Source organism: Neomonachus schauinslandi, chromosome 7 (assembly GCF_002201575.2).
Source record: "Neomonachus schauinslandi chromosome 7, ASM220157v2, whole genome shotgun sequence".
NCBI lineage: Eukaryota > Metazoa > Chordata > Mammalia > Carnivora > Phocidae > Neomonachus > Neomonachus schauinslandi.
The window spans coordinates 80,113,454-80,130,743 of record NC_058409.1 but is presented as its reverse complement, the minus strand read 5'-3'; the positions used below and the strand labels follow the sequence as shown (position 1 = coordinate 80,130,743).

The window sequence follows — 17,290 nt, the reverse complement described above, 5'->3', positions numbered from 1 at the left end:
GTACCATGTCTACTAACCATAGAGTTCTGCAAAGCTTCGGCTCTAGGGGAAGTAGCATCAGATCACTTTAACAAGCAGATCAGAGCACACCTAGTTAAAACTTGCCACACTCTGGCCAAGGCCAAACATTCCCCACTGTAGGAAAGCCGTTACTCTCAGGAGCAGGAACATAACAGGCTTTCCCAACACACAGAAGAAGACAGAGACCTAGACAAAATGCCAAGACAGAGGAATTCATCTCAAAAGAAAGAACAAGAAAAGTTCATGGCCAGGGATCTAATCAAAACAGACATAAGTAATATGCCTGAGCCAGAATTTAAAGCAACAATCATAAGGACACTTGCTGGGCTTGAGAAAAGCATAGAAGATACCAGGGAGCAGAGCTAAAAGACTAAAAACCAGTCAGGCCAAACTGAAAAATGCAGTAACAGATGTGAAATTGACTGGATGCAATGACCAAATGACGGAAGAAGTAGAGGAATAAATAAGTGATATAGAAGACAAAATTATGGAAATTAATGAACCTGAAAAGAAGAGGTAAAGAAAAATGTTGAATCATAACTGTAGACTTAGGAACTCAGTGACTCCAAAAAATGTAATAACGTTCGTACCATAGAAGAGAGAAAAAAGGGGACAGAGATTTATTTGAGGAAATTATAGCCGAAAACTTTTCCTATCTGGGGAAGGAAACAGACATCCAAATCCAGGAGGCACATAGAACTCCCACCAAAATCAACAAAAGCAGGGCAGCAAGACGTATTGTAGTTAAATTTGCATACTATAGAGATTAAGAAAAAATCCTAACAGCAGTAAGACCAAATAAGTCCCTAACTTAAAAGGAAGAGAAATAAGACTAGCAACAGATCTCTCCACAGAAACTTGGCAAGCAAGAAGAAAGTGGCATGATATATTCAACGTGCTGAATGGGAAAAATATGCAGCCAAAAATACTGTATCCAGTAAGGCTGTCATTCAGAACAGAGGGAGAGATAAAGAGTTTCCCAGACAAAAACTAAAGGAGTTCATGACCAATAAACCAGCCCTGCAAGAAATCTTAAACGGGACTCTCTGAGTGGGAAAGACCAAAAGTGAAAAAGACTAGAAAAGAGAAAATCTCCAGAAACAGTGATGAACCAAGTAATAAAATGGCACTAATTCCATATCTATCGATAATTACTCTGAATGTAAAGGACTAAATGCTCCAATCAAAAGGCACAGTGTGTCAGAATGGATAAAAAAACAAGACCCATCTATATGCTGCTTACAAGAGACTCATTTTAGACCTAAAGACACCTGTAGATTGAAAAGTGAGGGTATGGAGTACCATTTATCATACTAATGGATGTCAAAAGATAGCCAGAGTAGCAATACTTCTATCAGACAAACTAGATTTTAAACCCAAGACTGTAACAAGAGATGAAGAATGGTCCCACACCACAAAAAAGGGGTCTATCCAACAAGAAGATCTAACAATTATAAATATTTATGCCCCCAACTTGGGACCACCCAAACATATAAAACAATAACAAACATGAAGGAACTCACTGATTATATATACAATAGTAGGGGACTTTAATACCACACTTAGAACAATAGACAGATCATGTAAGGAGAAATCAGCAAGGAAACAATGGCTTTAAAACACACTGGACTGGATGGACTTAACAGATATATGCAGAACATTTCGTCTGAAAGCAGCAGAATACACATTCTTCTCAAGTGCACAATGGGATATTCTCCAGAATAGATCACATGCTAGATCACAAATCTGGCTTCAACAAGTATAAAGACTGAGATCATACCATGCATATTTTCTGATCACAATGCTATGAAATGTGAAGTCAACCACAAGGAAAAAAAAAAAAAGGAAAGACCACAAATACATGGAGGCTAAAGAACATCCTACTAAAGAATGAATGGGCCAACCAGGAAATTAAAGAAGAAATTAAAAAAATACATGGAAATATATGAAAATGAAAACACGATGGTCCAAAATCTTTGGGATGCAGCAAAAGCAGTCATAAGAGGGAAGTACACAGCAATAAAAAGTAAGAAAAAGCAAGAAAAATCTCAAATAAACAACCGAACTTTACACCTAAAGGAGCTAGTAAAAGAACAACAAATGAAGACTAAAACCAGAAGAAAGGAAATAATAAATATTAGAGCAGAAATAAACGATAGAGAAACAAAAAATCAGTAGAACAGATCAATGAAACCAGGAGCTGGTTTTTTGAAAAAATTAAAAAAAATGATAAACCTCTAGCCAGACTTATCAAAAAGAAAAGAGAAAGGACCCAAATAAGAAAAAAATCACAAATGAGAGAGGAGAGATCATATCCAAATACAAACAATTATAAGAGAATATTATGAAAAATTATATGCCAACAAATTGGGCAATCTGGAAAAAATGGATAAATTCCTACAAACATATGAACTACCCAAACTGAAACAGGAAAAAAACAGAAAACTTGAACAGAACAATAACCAGCAAAGATTGAATTGGTAATCAAAAATCTCCCAACAAACAAATTCCAGAGCCAGATAGCTTCACAGGGACTTCTAACAAAAATTTAAGGAAGAGTTAACAGCTATTCTTCTCAAACTATTCAAAAAATAGAAATGCAAAGAAAATTTTCAAACTCATTCTACAAGGCCAGCATCACCCTGATTCCAAAACCAGACAAAGACTCCACTAAAAAAAGAGAATTACAGGCCAATATCCCTGATGAACGTGGATGCAAACATTCTCAGGAAAATACTAGCAAACTGAATCCAACAGTACGTTAAAAGAATCATTCACCATGATCAAATGGGATTTATTCCTGGGCTGCAAGGGTGATTCAATATTCACAAATCAATCAACATGATACACCACATTAATAAAAGGAAGGATAAGAAACATGATCCTCTCAGTAATTGAAGGAAAAGTTTTTGATAAAATACAGCATCTATTCTTGATAAAAGCACTCAACTAGGAATAGAGGGAACAAACCTCAACATCATAAAGGTCATATACAAAAATCCCACAGCTAATATCATCCTCAATGGAGAAAAACTGAGATGTTTTTCCTCTACAGACAGGAACAAAACGGGAATGTCCACTCTCATCATTGTTATTTAACATAGTACTGAAGTCCTAGCCTAAGCAACCAGATAACAAAAATAAATAAAAAGCATCCCAATCAGCAAGAAGAAGTCAAACTTTCACTATTTTTGACCACATGATACTCTAAAAAACCCAAAAGACTCCACCAAAAAAACAGCTAGAACTGATACATGAATTCAGTAAAGTCACAGGATACAAAATGAACCTACAGAAATCTGTTGCATTTCTATACATCAATAATGAAGTAGCAGAAAGAGAAATCAAGCAATTGATCCTATTGAAAATTGTGGCAAAAACAGTAAGATACCTAAGAATAAACCTAATCAAAGAAGTGAAACACCTGTACTCTGAAAACTACAATATACTTATGAAAGAAATTGAAGGGGACACAAAGAAATGGAAAGACATTCCATGCTCATGGATTGGAATAACGAATGTTGTAAAAATGTCTATACCACCCAAAGCAACGTGCACATTTAATGCAATCCCTATTAAAGTACCACCAGCATTTTTCACAGAGCTAGAACAAACAATCCTAAAATTTGTATGGAAACACAAAGAATCCCAAATAGCCAAAGCAATCTTGAAAAAGAAAAGAAAGCTGGAGGCATTACAATTCCTGACTTCAAGTTATATTACAAAAGTTCAGTGACCAAGACAGTATGATACTGGTACGAAAACAGACACATTCAGCAATGGAACAGAACATAAAGCCCAGAAATGGACCCACAACTATATGTTCAAGTAATAGTCAACAAAGCAGGAAAGAATAACCAATGGGAAAAACAGTCTCTTCAACAAATGGTGTTGGGAAAACTGGACAGCAACATGCAGAAGAATGACACTGGACAACCTTCTAACACCATACACAAAAATAAATTCAAAATGAATGAAAGAGGGACGTCTGGGTGTCTCAGTTAGTTAAGCTTCTTCCTTTGGCTCAGGTCATGATCCCGGGGTCCTGGGATCGAGCCCCACATCAGGCTCCTTGCTCAGTGGGGAGTCTGCTTCTCGCTCTGTCTGCTGCTCTCCCTGCTTGTGCGCACTGTCTCTCTGGTAAATAAACAAATAAATAAAATCTTTTAAGAAAATGAATGAAAGACCTAAATGTAAGACAGGAGTCCGTCAAAAGCCTAGAGGAGAACACAGGCGGTAACCTCCTTAACATCGACAGTAGCAACTTCTTAACAGATAAGTCTCCAGAGGCAAGGGAAACAAAATAAAAAATAAACTATTGGGACTTCATCAAGATAAAAAGCTGCACAGTGCAGGAAACAATCAACAAAACTAAAAGGCAACCTTTGGAATGGTAGAAGATATTTGCAAATGAGAGATCTGATAAAGGGTTAGTATCCAAAATCTGTTAAGAATTTATGAAACTCAACACCAAAAAACAAAAAACCCAGTTAAGAAATGGGTGGAAGACATGAATAGACATTTTTTCCAAAGAAGATATCCAGATGGCTAACAGACACATGAAAAGATGCTCAACAGCACTCATCCTCAGAGAAATACCAATCAAAACTACAATGAGATATTACCTCACACCTGTCAGAATGGTTAAAATTAACAACATGGGAAACAACAGTTGTTGGTAAGGATGTGAGAAAGGGGAACCCTCTTATACTGTTGGTAGGAATGCAAACTGGTGCAGCCAGAATGGAGGTTCCTGGAAAACAGTATGGAGATTCCTCAAAAGGTTAAAAATAGAACTACTCTTGGGGCACCTGGGTGGCTCAGATGGTTAAGCGACTGCCTTTGGCTCAGGTCATGATCCCAGGGTCCTGGGATTGAGCCCCACATCAGACTCCTGGCTCAGCAGGGAGCCTGCTTCTCCCTTTCCCTCTGCCTCTCTCCCTGCTCATGCTCTCTCTCTTTCTCTCTCTCTCTCTCTGTATCTCTGTGTCTCAAATGAATAAATAAAATCTTAAAAAAAAAATACAACTACCCTACAATCCAGCAGTTACACTACTATTTACCCAAAGAATACAAAAATACTGATTCAAAGGGATACATGTACCCTGATGTTTACAGCAGCATTATCAACAATAGCCAAACTATGCAAAGAGCCCAAATGTCCATCAACTAATGAATGGATAAGGATGTGGTACATCTTTGTCTGTTGTGCTACACAACAGAATATTACTCAGCTACTGAAAAGAATGAAATCCTGCCATTTGCAATGACATGGATGGAGCTAGAGACTATTAAGGTAAGGGAAATAAGTCAGAGAAAGATAAATACCGTATGATTTCACTCGTAAGTGGAATTTAAGAAAGTAAACAGATGATCAGAGGGGAAAAAGGAGTGGCAAACCAGAAAACTGACTAACTATAGAGAACAAACTGAGGGTTGCTAGAGGGGAGGTGGGCAGGGAGATATTTAAATGGCTGATGGGGATTAAGGAGGGCACTGGTTGTGGTGAGCACTGGGTGTTGTATGAAAGTGTTGAATCACTAAGTGCTACACCTGAAACTAATGTTAACACTGTATGTTAACTAACTGGCATTTAAATAAAAACTTGAAACTAAAAAGAAGTGAAAGCTCAAACACTGTATAAAATTAAAATTTAAAACCACTTATTTTTAATTGTATTAAATTTATATTTTACACTGGAATGGAATAAAATTAAGAAAACAAAAAAATAAAATAAAGAATAAAAATGCAATGCTATCATTTTTTCTCAGAGACATATAGGAAGTGTTGTATGTACAAACAAACAGAGATGCTATATTGTTAATAAAGGAAAATCAGAGACAAAAGCAAAATTTTTCAAAATTAATAATGTGAAAGTAGAATTGAAAAACTCAACAGCAGTTCTGTAAAGTTTCTGCTCCCCAAACAAGAGCAAAGCAGAACAAAATGAAATATAGGACAAAAAGAAAAAAAATAAATAAACTGCTTGTGTAAATCTTCAACATCCCAGTAGTAAACAAATCCAGAAACAGAAGAGAAAGCCTGGAGTAGAAGAAATAATGAAATTATTCAATAATATTTCCCAGAGCTAAAAATCATGAGTCTCTTGATTGAAGGATTTACATATATCCAGAGTCATGGATGAAAAAAGATGCACACCATGATACATCATTGCTGAATTTCCGATCATGAAGATAACAAGAAAATCCTACAAGCTTCCTGAGAAAAACTTGTCTTACACAAAGACTCAGGAAAAAGAATAATTTTTACTGTTTCAATTTCAGAATAGTATGCTTAAAGGCAAAAGGGCAATACAATGAAAGTACTGAGCAAAAATGATTTCCAGTCCAGAATTCTACATCCAACTAAAGTTTCATACAAAGATGAGGATAAAGATAAGTTCAGGAAGATAGCTAAGACTATTGAGATCCTCAATCAAAATGAGAAATTAAACAAAAACAATTTTGAAAGGGTAATACATATGATGGGATCCAGGAATCAGGGGGTCAAAATATGGCAAAGAGAGACAAAGGGAGATTCCAGGATAATGACAAAGCAAGAAACCTACATGATGGTGCTCTACAGGCAGAGGCCGAAGTCCAGATTGGAGCAGGTGAGATGTAGCCAGAGATTTTTTGATAAGATCGAACTGATTGTACATCTGCTAAGTATGAAGGCATTTCCAATGACTCTTGGACACTTGGCTGGATGTTTTAAGTTATAAAAGTAGAAAACTATTCAAATAAACAGCAAGACAAAACAAGACAAAATTCACTGTGAGGAAAATAAGAAAAGAAATATGCTTTATGGCTCAATGATGAATAGTATTTATATAATCATCATTTTAAATACTTGATAATGTTCTAATCCCAACTTGAAGTAATTGCATTAGAAGAATGAGAGGCAAGTGTGCTTGTTTGTTGTGGGAATATTGGAGGGAAAGGGAAGAGAATAATAAAGCGAAAATCACATCTTTCTTAGTGAGAATAGATAATGCCTAAAACTGAAAAATTGGGATGTAGCTATATAATAATATTATGTATACATTTGGTGAAACACTTTGAATATTAGCAAAAATTGAAAGTAGGTGACTCTGGGGAGGAAAAAAATATATAGGTTTGGTGATAAATGTTTTTCATAATAATCCTTAAGGAATTGTTTGACCCTTCAAACAACGTGCAGGTACAACTTTGATTTAATTTTTAAAAGTACTTGACAAAAGTTAGACATATATACAGTGTAATACAAAGTTTAAGAGCCTTGCTTCTGGAGTTAGACAGGTTGAGCTAATTCTGGAATAGTAAATAACTAATTCCATGACTTTAGTCAAGTAATTTCTCTGTGAGTCAGTTTTTGCTTTGAATAAAAGAGATGATACTAGGACCTACTGGTCATTTTAATGTATATTTAATGAAATATTCTGTGTAAAGTAAATAGAACTTCTTGGTATGTAGTTAGATGTTACTATACCTCTACTACTATTACTTCATTACAATATGAACTTCTCATTCCAGACCTCCAGTCCTTCAGTTACCTACCCCAAAAGGGAACTGGTACTTTTGTGCATCATCCAGAGATAGTCCTTATATTTAAGAACATTATACATATAATATGTACTTGCGTACCTTGTGGGTATATATGAATATTTTTTCATTTTTTACAAACAGAAACATAATACAGAGCACATTTTTATCTAGCATGTATTATTTAAAAGTTAATGCATAGCATGTAAATCACTAGACATCTAACTTTTTTTTTATGCTGCAAAGTCTTCCATTACTTAAACGTACCATACTTGATCTTCTTACTGACTGGTGGATATAAAGTAAATTTTAGTCTTATATTCTGAAAAACATAATTTTGCAAATGAGGGAGTACATTCGGTAGTATAATCTAGAAGTTGAACCACTAGATTAAATGATATGCAGTTTTAAAAATTTTAACAGATGCTATTGAATTCTAAGAATTTCTCAAACCCCGAAACTTAGCATGCTGCATATTCTGCCAGCCTCCATAGCCTGAAAACTTAGTGAATTAAGTAGTAATTGAGAGTATGTGTACAGAGATACAATTTAGGGGTCTTTTTCAGATTAACCAATTTCACCAGGCTGGTAAAAATTCTAGCATGAGGCTAGAATAAATGAATAGATATCAATACAGTGATGCTTATTAATTTGCTATTTAAAGAAACACTGGTTGAGTACCTACTATGTGCTGGTAGGTGTTGGTATCAATAAAGAAAACTTATAATAATCCTACTTAGTTTATCAATTTTTTTATCAAAATTTCAAAGTTAAATGGTAGAAGGAAGATAAGTCTTGGGTCCACTGTGATTCAGGGAAAGTTGAAAGTTTACTATATGCTGAAAGTTTGTTAAAAGACAGATTTAGAAGTGAAGAAAGAAAAAGAAAATAAAACTCAAGGTTTTATTTGTTTTGTTTTGCTTGTCTGATTAATTCCTTTATTTCTTTAAGCTGAAATGTATCTTAAACACATGTATCTTATGAGTTATAAAATTGTTTAATGTAATACAATCTGATTTTACTTCATTTCTCCCCCCGTGCCCTTTTCTGATGTTTCCTTTGGGCATTTGTTGTTGTAATTATCTAGAGCACTGTACAGCCCTGTGACGTCTGTGAGGATGCTGTAAATGAATGTCCCTGTCTCCCCAGTAAAATCACTAACCCATCCTTTATGTTGCTGTAGTAAACGGAGCATCAGGCATAGAATATATGAGAGGAAAAAGTAAAAGTGTTCAATTTATCTAGGTCTAAAATAAACCAAAAGCATAGAATAGAAAAAATAAATGTAATTTAATGAAGAAGTGTTTAAATGAGAAATGACTGGCAGGTTTTACTGACAGAGAAGTAGCTGTGCTCTCCATCAGTTAAAATTTAAGCCTACACTGCCAGTGATATTCTTAGACATAAAAGTCAAAAATGAAATATGTCATTTATGTGCCCACTTTCAGACACACAGAAATTGAGCTGATGCCAAATGTAACAATAACACTTAAGTTTAAGGGATCAGGATGACTTCATATGCTGAGAGTCTGCTGCTCAGACACAGCTCACAAGTTTTGTTTGACTTGAATATGTTTTTAAAAATACACAATCAATTAAAATGCAGGAGATTTCACATACAAACTCCAATTTCTGGGGTTTCTTGAATAATCTGATTAGCTGGCACACTGGGCCCAAGCTGAGTAGGGGTGCACACGTTCTAGCTTGCTACCCTCCTTGTTAATCTGTAATGACTCCCTGTCATGAGGTCGAGTCTTGGTTCACATAGAGCATTTTATTTCCTCTGCTGCTTTTCTTCTCCTTGGACAACCAAAAGTGGAACATTAAAGAGAGGGTTTTATATTCAAAGAAATTAGAGAAGGCACTTTATTGTGGAAATGAAGAATATTCTTACTTTTTAATATATGCAATATGTGTGCCCAGAAAATTCAAGATAGCATTTTCATAAATCCAGCCAAATTTCCTCATTTATTTTTTCTTTACTGGATTCTGTTAGCTTTTAATTTTGAGATATCTCATTTAAGAGGATGTGAGCAGGACTTTTGGTTCTGGTAAGAAGAATAAATAGCAATGCTAAACTTTAGAGTCTCTCATGCAAAGCAACCAGAACAACAATAAAAACTTAGTATTTGCAAAACTAAACATAATTTTATCATTTGATCCAGAAATTGTGTTTGTTGGTATTTACCAAGGAGTTAAAAACTTATTACCACACAGAAAACCTGCAGATGGATATTTATGGCAGCTTTATTCATAATTGTCAAAACTTAGAAGCAATCAAGATATCCTTCACTGGATGAATGGATAAGTAAACTATGTAACAGAAATATTCCATTCCGGACAATGGAATATTTTCTGCACTAAAAATAAATGTGCTATTAAGCCATGAAAAGACATGGAGGAACCTTAAATGCATATTACTAAGTGAAATAAAATAATCTGAGAAGACTACATAGTGTATGATCCCAGCTCTAAAAGGCAGTAATACTATGGAGACAGTAAAATGATCAGTGGTTACTAGTGGTTGAGGAAGCAAGGAAAGATTGAATAGGTGGAGCACAAAGGATTTTTAGGGCAGTGAAAATATTCTGTATGATGCTCTAATGACAAATTCAAGTTATACATTATCCAAACCCATAGAATATACAACCAACAAGAATGTAAACTATGGACTTCAGGTGATTATGATGTGTCAGTGTAGGTTCAACAATTGTAACAGATGTATAACTCTGGTGGGAGTCCATCAATAATAGGGGAGCCTATGCATGTATGGAGTCGGTGGAGTATCTGGAAAATCTCTTTATCTTTCTGTCAATTTTGATGTGAACCTAAAACTGCTCTAAAAAATTGTCTTTGGAAGAACAACAACAACAACAAACACTGAGTAAATTTTCAGTAGAATGAGAAGTCAGAGAAAACTCAGAACTCCATCCAAATACCACTGAGTGTTACCTAAAGCATTTGAGACCAAATAAACTATTTATGAAGCCTGTGCAAGTCATAATGGTTCTGTGGGAAAGAACAAGAAGGGTGAGGGGGCCTTGTAATGATAGATCTCAGAAATCTTCAGCAAATACTCACTTTCAGAGGGGAGATTCACCCTCACAGGGAAACCCTCTGAAAAAAACTGACATGGTAAAGGACTGGAGTCCCAGAAACATATTTTAGAGCTGGCAGGTATCAGAATTTGGCAGCAAAATATACCTTCAAAAAAGAATGCATCATCCAGGAAAGCTATCATCCCTAGATCCAGCACGCTAAGAAACTAGCGAGATGCAGGTTATGGAAAAGCCCTCTTAAACAATATCAGGTTCTATGAGGGCCAACAATACAGAAATACCATGCTTTATAACAGCCTATTGCTGTAGCCAAAGAAAATGGAGCCCTTAAACAAGAAACCTGAAAAACTACAAATATATTTGGAGAGAGAGAGAGAGATAGTCAATTTCCATTGAAGAAATAACATTTTCAAATCAATAACCAACCATTCCTTCCCCTGAAAGTTCTAACCTCACTTGGTTTCACAAGAAATACTATGAAATATTGAAAGAACACAAAGGGCCATTGAGAAGAGAAAATAAAGAAAATTTCTAAATTCTTACATTTCAAGCATAAGTTTTAAAACAATTTTTATTTTAACTTAAAAATTTTGGGGGGGGCACCTGGGTGGCTTAGTCGTTAAGCGTCTGCCTTCGGCTCAGGTCATGATCCCAGGGTCCTGGGATCGAGTCCCACATCGGGCTCCCTGCTCGGCAGGAAGCCTGCTTCTCGCTCTCCCACTCCCCCTGCTTGTGTTCCTGCTCTCGCTATCTCTCTCTCTGTCAAATAAATAAATAAAATCTTTAAAAAAAAAAAATTTTTTTAAAGACAGATGTATGCATAATATGGAAACAACCTACATGCCCACTGATGGATGAATGGATAAAAGAAAAACAGTTATATATACAATGGAATATTATTCATTCATAAAAAGAAGGAAATTCTGCCATTTGCAACAACATGGATAAACTTGGAGGACATTTGCTAGGTGAAATAAATCAGGTACAAAAAGAAACACTGCATGATCTCATTTATATGTAGAATATAAAATAGTCAAACTTGTAAAATCAGAGAGTAGAATGATGGTTGCAAGGTTGTGAGGAAAGGGGGAAATGAGATATTGGTCAAGGAGTACAAACTTTCAGTTATGCAAGATGAATAAGTTCTGGAGATCTAATGTACAACACTGTGAATATAGTTAACAATATTGTATTATATAGTGGATGCTAAGAGGACAAACCTGAAGTTTTCTTATATAGACAAAAAGAAGATGGTAAGTATAGGACATAATGGATATGTTAATTATCTTGATGTGGTGTCAAATCATAAATTGTACACCTTAAATACATATTATTTTAATTGTTACTTACAGTTCAATAAAGTTGTAAAAAATTAGTTATGAGTTTTGATGTAATAATGCATACTAAAATATCAGCAGAAATCCAGGAACACTTAAGAGCATAATATAATTTAGTGAGATTTATTATAGGACTAGATTGGTTCAATATTGGGTATATATTAATATAACTTGCATTATTTGGGAAGTACCAAAATATCATCTGAGTATTCCTGTAGATGCTGAAAATTCCTTTGATGAAATTCAAGTCCTCAGATTAATAAAAAAAAAAAAACCTAGGAAAAATTGAAAAAAAAAAACAGGAATAGCTAAAGTTTGCTTAGCATGAGAAAATGTATTACTCTCAACCCCAAAGCTGGTATTATTCATAATGGAAAGATACTAGAAACATTTCTACCAGGGTCAAGAATGAGAAAAAAATATATTACCACTATTATTTAAAATTTTTCTGTTGCCATTATCCAATAAAATTAAAAAGGAGAAATACAAGACATACCAACATTGAAAGCGGCTGACTAATATTTGCAGATGACTTGATTTTGCACCTGGAAAGCTTAAGAGAATCAAGTGAAAATAACTGATTATGGTAGTAGAACAAAATTAACATATACTAGTGGCTAATAATATAAAACATCAATAACTTTCATATACTTCAAAAACAACGACAAGCCAGAAGAAATATGATGGAGAAAATGTTCCATTTATTTTAGTAGTGAGCAAGATAAATTGGATGGAAAATAAATTTTGCAAGAAATGCTCTAATTCTACCTTAAAAATATAAATGTTCCTGAGGGACACAAAGAAAACTGTAAACAAATGGAAAAACTACCCATTTTCTTAGAAAAGAAGTCTCAATATCATCATCTTACTTATTCCTGCCATTATTTCACATATTTAATGTTGTGACACTTAAAAACGTCAACAGGATTTTATCGAAAATCACTAGTGTGCACTATTAACTGCTTCATTACCCACTTCAGATGCATGGGAGATTGCCCTTCTCAGGCCCATGCTAGAAGACCACCTGACTCATTATGAACCACGAAATAAGACAGGAAGTTGTGTTACTTCCAGCATAAGCCAGTGTAAAGCATATAGGTACTGCTGTTTCTCTTTTCTACTTTGTGGCAATCTTGGGAGAAAACTTTATGTTGAAATGGTCAATCTAAGATTGGAGCAATGTGTACTGTTGAGTGACATTGTTGAACAGAGTTATTTTGGGTGTTACCTGGACACGGCAGAATATGAGGGAGTAAAACCAAACCAAACCAAACAGAACATAATAACTTTTTTTCCTTAAGCCATTGAAAGTTGATAGTGTTTGTTCCTACTACTTAATCATATTATTCTGATTAATAATGGAGGAAAGTTGGTATCTGGAGTGACATTTTTACAGCGTAATAAAATATGTGGCACTGACTTAACTGTCAAAAACTATTTCAAATGTAATATTCAATATATAAGTGTCATATGGAGTCAACACTTTAAAAATACAGAAACGTCTAGATTAAAAGTGAAATCTGGTCATATGTCATTTATAAAACCAAAAAGATAAAAAATCGAAAGCATAAGATAAAGGTGTCTTGGCCAAATAGAAATAAAGAAGCCATTATTATTTCTATTTAACATGGTAATGATGGACCTATACAATGTTGGATGACAAAAATGAAATGAAAGATAGAAGATTTTCAAAGACCCTAAAATTTCTAAAGAAATCTTTTATCATGTACAATTATTATGGTTTTCATAAAAAGCACAGAGATCTTACAGACAAATTAATGTTATTAATAAGAGTGATTAATAAATTTTCTGAACATAATATAAATAATTTAAAAAGCAAAACTGCATTTTTATACATCATCAAAAATCATTTAAAATATATAAGATACCATTTAAAATAGTAATAATCATTATAAAATGTCTCAGAATAACTTCAACAATAGCTGTACAATAATGTTTATGGAGAACATTAAAAACTTTATTGAAAGACATTAAAAATAAATACTATATTGCAATATATAACATATTTATGAGAGAAAAAATATCCTAAGTATGGTAATTATCTTCATATTAATTCATAAATTTCTCACAATTCCAATACAAATTATTTTGCCAAAAATTAATTTGGCACATGGATTTCACCATTATACAGAAAGCAAATGACTAAGAGAAGCCAAGAAAATTTCATAGAACAATTTAGTGAGGTTTAACCTAACCAATATCAGGTTGTAATATGACACTCTAGTAACTAATAGTATCTTAGACAAAAACAGTTTTGTGACCTTTAGTTATTTATAATTAAAAACAATAAGATTCCAGCTCATATCATAAACAACAAACTTCAAAGAGTTAACAAAAATATATAAAAGAATATACCACTTTGGTAGGGAAGAGTTTTATAAACAAGATGCAAAAAACATACCATAAAAAATTGGTAATTTTAATTCATTAATTGGTATAAATTGGAGAGCAATTTGGCAATATTTAGCAAATTTGAAGATACACTCACCATATAACACAGTAACGTCCCCTCAAGTTATAGAACACAGAACATCTTTCACTTATTTATTTGTATAGGGAGACAGAGATAGGCAAGAATGTTTTTGTAGCAGTGTCTTTAAATAGGGAAAAGAAACAAAACAACTTAAATGTTCACCAGCAGGAGAATGGATTCTAAACTGTAGTTATGTATACAATGGATTTATACAGAGAAATAAAAATAAATTATTTATTGTTTACATAATAATGCAAGTTAATCTCAGGACTGTATCACTGAATAAAACAGTTGCATAATGTTACATATATGAGAATAGATTTTGTAAAAAAAAATTGGTATAAAACAGTAATATATGTTTTGTATACATATGCTTTTCAGAAAAAATGTAAAAAAGAAATAGATGGAAATGACAACATCCAAATTTTTGAAAATGGTTAAATATAATGAGAAGAGGTGGGGAATGGAGTTTTTAAGTGCAATATTCATGATTTCAACATTTTGTATAAGTTGGATTGGGGATACACAGGTTTCCTATACTAGTCTTTTTAGTCTTTAAGACTGTCTGATATATTTCATAATAATTTTTTTAAAAACAAAGTTTAATATTTAACAGTGATTAAATATGAAAGATACAACTAACCAATATAATAAAATTTTAAAAAGAAACTCTTAAGAATATATGTGTAAGATAAGCCTTAATTTTTAGGAAAAAAATTTTTTTAAATCATAGCATAAATATTAAAAGGTTATATTCTCAAATAACAATCTTAGATAATCCACATGCATTTTTACAGAAATAATTAATCATTTTAGGAGAAAACCCAGGGCTAATTATAAATTAAACCTACTTCTATAAAAGTAGATGAGAGGATAAATGGAATGTTAAATCTCAATTTGCAGATATTATGTATCTTTTGCCTTAAATTTCTAAAGTGAGGGAGCTAATGTTACAGAAGTTACATTTTTCAGAAAACTATTTTGTTAATGACTGGTAAGCTATGTAGCTTAAAGAATGTAATAATGACTCAAGAATATGAAATCAGTAGATGAGTGATTCAAGTTTTAATAACAGCCACTTACCTGTCCTTGAACTTAATTTGGCCAAGTCATTTTGACTTATGTTCCTGTCCTTTGCCTTTCTAGTAAGTATCAGAGCTACAATAGCTTGAAATACGAGCATATGTGAACTAGCCTTGTCAAGGTAACTTCTAAACATAATGAGGGTGCTTTGGCAAACCTTGGTAAGCATAGGTCATTTTGTCAAGCTATTCTGTTACAAGATCATGATGATACCTTTGGATTCAAACCATCATGCTTGAGCAGTTGCTGCCTAAAAGGAATTTACCTCTATTAAATGGACACAGGAAAGTTCTGCCTTCTTGACAAGAGGTTTCAAATGAAATACTATGTTTAGAATTGACTGGTCCTGGAGATCTCTGCTTTAAAATGCCACTTGGCTAAAAAGTATCTGATGCAACCTTTAATAATTTCCACCAGTAATAATTCTGAAGATTAGAAAAGATACAAAAATTAACAATCTATTTTCCAAATCAGGGAATTAGCTCTAAGGCTTCATAACCTACAATTATGGTATACACATGCTACCTATAAAACAGATGAAAATATAAAGGCAAAAAAATAGTTCATACATTTACTGTTCTTTATTTCCTAATTTAGAGGCTTAGTGTCAATAGTGTTGCAGATACATTCTGAGGTGGCCTGATCACCCCTGCCTCCTGGTGCTTATACTTGGTACCAGCAACAGAATATGCAAAAGTGATGGAATGTCATTCCCATGATCAAATTACCTTACATGAGAATTCATCTTGCTAGTAAACTCCCTTTAGAGACTCTCCTTGTTGGCTTGAAAAAATAAGCTCTCATTTTGGGAAAAACCCCCTTAGCAAAGAACTGTGGATAACCTATACAAGCTGAGAGTTTACCCTAGACAATAACCAGCAAGAAGGAGGTGCCCTCAGTTCTACAACTATAAGGAAAGAAATGCTGCCAGCAACACAAGTGAGCTTAGAAGTGGGTTCTTCCCCAATTAAGCCTTCAGATGAGAACACTACTTAGCCATTATCTGCATTGCTGTCTTCTGAGAGCTTAGGCAGAAAACATAGTTAAGCCATGCCCAGATTCCTGACCCATGGTGATTGTAAGGTAATAAATGTGTGTTGTTTTGAGCTGTTAAATTTGTGATAATTTATTTTGCAACAATAGATAACCAGAAAATTACACAGGCTTGATCATCTAAATGTTGGATAAATAGTCCCCACGAGTAGAGTACTACAGGCAGGACAGATAAGCAGCTGAAGAAGACCTATGGGAAAAGTTTTAATTAGCAATAATCGCGCCTCGGATAAACCTCATTGGCTACGATACTGCCACTGTGCAAAGCTTGAAGAAGATCTATGATAGCAGAATATGCCAGGGTATGAAGTTTTTTCAAGCATGTATAAGTTCAAATATCAGACCAAGGCACTGGAAGTAGATGAGCTCCCTGGGTTAACACAGTAGTAGTACTGTACTAGAGTACTGTACTAGAATACCAGAGAATTGCACTAGAATACTAGAGTACTACACTAGAGGCAGGTCATCATGTTGGATCTGTGTATCACCTTGTTCTCTAGTTATAATTAAGAGGAGAGAGCCAAAAGCACCTTATAGATTAGAGCAGGGGTTGGCAAACTATGCCTTGAAGCCCCCTGTTTGGCCCCCAACTGTTTTTGTAAATATAGTTTCACTGGAACACAGCCACACTCATTTATTTACATATTGTCTTTGGCTACAGTGATGGAGTTAAGTAGCTGTGGCAAGGACTGTATGGCCTGCAAAGCCTCAAATATTTAC

General features: G+C 34.1%; 1 pseudogene; it reads right to left on the bottom strand.

The window, feature by feature from the left end:
* Positions 1-16,686: 16,686 nt before the first annotated feature.
* Positions 16,687-16,839, bottom strand: LOC123325324 (annotated as a pseudogene).
* Positions 16,840-17,290: the final 451 nt, after the last annotated feature.